The sequence below is a fragment of the Perognathus longimembris genome, chromosome 28 (assembly GCF_023159225.1).
Source record: "Perognathus longimembris pacificus isolate PPM17 chromosome 28, ASM2315922v1, whole genome shotgun sequence".
Classification (NCBI taxonomy): Eukaryota; Metazoa; Chordata; class Mammalia; order Rodentia; family Heteromyidae; genus Perognathus; species Perognathus longimembris.
This window is the reverse complement of record NC_063188.1, coordinates 81,326,143-81,329,399: the sequence shown is the minus strand read 5'-3', so window position 1 is coordinate 81,329,399 and position 3,257 is coordinate 81,326,143. Positions and strand designations below refer to the sequence as shown.

The following is a 3,257-nucleotide window of genomic DNA, read 5'->3' as shown; positions in this document are numbered from 1 at the left end:
GTTGGAAGTAAAATTTAAGAATGTAATGGGAGTTGAGAAAATAGCATATGAAATGGAACAAAAAATACTGGGGGGTAAAAATAGAAGAACAACAAAAAGGAGGACTTAAAAAGACCCAAATCTGAATAACCTGTGTTAATTATGGAGATGGAAATTGAAGCATTTAAAGTGATTTGCTAACATATTCTCATGAGTTATTAAGTTTTATAAATGATTCTATTTTATAATAAATGTGTTCTTTTAACTTCTTTATAATTTGGTTTTTTTCACCTCAAATAGTTTAAAAATGCAAATAAAAGACCTATGAAAAGGCTATTCCTGTCTCTTGTTCCTGTGTTCTCCAAACACAAACTAGGAAAAAGCATAAGGCCCGCTGTTATCAATAAAATAATTATAGAATCTCTCCCAAATGGAAAAATTTAAATCTCAGTTTGAAAAGGTTCCTTTGGAAGGATGAAAATAGATTCACATTGAGACAGAATTTTTATTCTTATTTTTAAATTTTTATTATCTTTTTGTAGTTGTACAAGAGACACAATTTTAAATTACTTTTGGCAAAGGAAAGAGTTGTTGGTTTTTTTTGGGGGGGTTGTTGTTTGTTTGTTTTTTTAGAGAGAGAAAGAGGAGGCTGGGGATATGGCCTAGTGGCAAGAGTGCTTGCCTTGTACACATGAAGCCCTGGGTTCAATTCCCCAGCACCACATATACAGGAAATGGCCAGAAGTAGCACTGTGGCTCAAGTGGCAGAGTGCTAGCCTTGAGAAAAAGAAGCCAGGGACAGTGCTCAGGCCCTGAGTCCAAGCCCCAGGACTCTCAAAAAAACATAGATAAAGAGATTTTTTTAAACCCATACAGAATGAACTCCTATAAGCAGCAGGGACCCAGATAGTATTATATTTTCCACCCAGTAATATTTCCAAACAGTGGAACCATGCCATCAAAACATGAAGATAAAAAATACCTCCCAACTTACAAATCTACAACCTAGAGCAACTATGAGTCGAGTATGAGGGGAAAAATAAAGCTACATAGAACCTGAAAAAAATTGGCCTCATATGTTGTCTTTCTTGGGAAATGAATGGGGAGTTTGCTTACCAATAAAGATAATAAACCAAGAGCAAAGAGGATATAATCCAATAGCATAGTCAAGCCAAGAAGAAGACAAAAGTTAAGCATGTTCATATATGTCTGTGATCCTAGCCCTCAACGGTAAATTTGAGGACAGCCCAAGGACAGCTTGAGCTACATAGTGAGACCCATGTGAAAACAAAACATACAAAAGAAGAGAGGAATAAGGGAGGAAATTAAGGAAGGAGAGAGAGGAAAAAAGAATACTTAATATGGTAATGAAGGGAATTATAAGGTCTGTGGAACAAACAAACCAAAAATCAGAAATTTGGGGATAGATTTCTCTGAAAAAAAAAGTGATGAAACTGATACACTATCCAATGTATTCAAACCTACTGAGAAGAGGAATGGAAAAGAATCTGGAGGTAAACTATTTTTTGTGCGCCAGTACTGAGATTTGAATTCAGGGCCTAGGTACTATCCCTGAACCTTTTTGCTCAAGGCTAGTTTTTTTACCACTTGAGTCACAGCTCCACTTCTGGCTTTTACTGTTTATGATAGTTAGAGATACGAGTTCCACAGGCTTGACTGCCAGGGCTAGCTTCCATTTGCAGTCTTCAGATCTCATCCTTCAGAGTAGGCAAAATTACAGGCATGAGCCACCTTCACCCAGAAAAGGAATTTTTTAAGTACATAAAAACCTAAGTAACAAAAGATAAAAATTAATCCAGAGGAAAGAAAAAGTTATGCAGTAAACAAAAACTGGTACAAGGGAGAGAGGGATGTGCTCCAAATATTTGTAGAGGCTATGTAATCTTAATGAAAATCCCATTAGCTGGTTTGTAGAAATGAAAAAAAGCTAATTGTAAAATTTATAAGAAAATATTAAGGATTGAAAGTAACCAAATAGAGGGCACCTCTTGTTACCCCAGCTGCCTTTATCAAGGACCCCTCCCAAAGCCCAGGGACAGAGCCAAAGTGCTGTGTCTGATATCCAGCACATGCACAGTGAAGCAAATTGCAAACTTTCATGAGAAGTACAGCAGCTGGTTCCCATTTAAAAAGAAGGACATTATTTCCTTCTTTCACTGCTGCCAAGATGGCAGAAATGACTGGAATTCAGTATGAAATGAATACACCAATATTACTAGACCCACACTAAGGCTTTCAGAAAGAAAAAAATCAAAAGGAGTGCCATCAAAAGCTGACCTGGAACAAGAATGTCAAGGATTCTAAATGCTACTGTGATGATGCAGGTTCCAGAGACCGTTGTCATGGTAGGAAATGACAAGAACATTCTGTTTCCTAGACCAACAGATCTTACATTGAGCGAAAGAGCACTCGATTTCTCCATTTAGAAAGAGCTCCTAACTCCCGAAAATGAAGAAATTCATGTAGTCAACAAGCTGAAAGAGACAGGACTCTGGGCAACAATGCTGCTCATTAAAATGGATAGTTAAGTCAGTCATCGATCATCCTATCCTACCACCATTACCACGGCAAACTCCCAACTGGTTTCTCCAGATGTTCCCTGAAGATAGAGCTAACCTTTCCTCTCTTCATGGCATTTTATCCCTTATCCAGGCTTCAACTTATAGAGCCTACCGCCATATTGTAGCTGTGCTGGATGAAAATCGCAGACCAGTGCTGGATGGCAGATTTCCAACCGCTGCTACTAGTCCTCCACATCATCTGAGGCATGCCACTTCAAATACTGACACAACACTCGAAGGGACTTTGGAGGACATAACTGCTGTAGATGCGGCTTCAATAAGACGACAGATAATCAAGCTGAATAGACGTTTGCAACTTCTAGAAGAGGACTACAAGGAACGTGCCAAAAGAGGAAGGGTCATGCACTCAATTACTGTAGCATTCTGGTTGCTTAACTGTTGGTGCTTGTTGCGACGTTAGAGATCATCTCAGCTCCCTTAATAATGTTTCAACAGCTAGAAATACAGCATTCGCAAACTTGTTTTGTTTCTACTTTTTTCTTTGTATACCGATTCGGTATTTGTTCTGGAAAGTATGGGGGGAAGGTCAGTAAAAGTATATTCTGTCACTCAGCAGTGTTCATTTTGAATTAGTTTTGGAGTAATACCTACTTAAAATTCTCCTTTTGCATGTTTTGTGAATAGGCTGTAGTTCGTTGTGATTTGATTTGGTTTCAGAGACAAAGTTACACTATG

General features: G+C 38.1%; 1 pseudogene; it reads left to right on the top strand.

The window, feature by feature from the left end:
* Window positions 1-2,098: 2,098 nt before the first annotated feature.
* On the top strand, window positions 2,099-2,982 carry LOC125343158 (annotated as a pseudogene).
* Window positions 2,983-3,257: the final 275 nt, after the last annotated feature.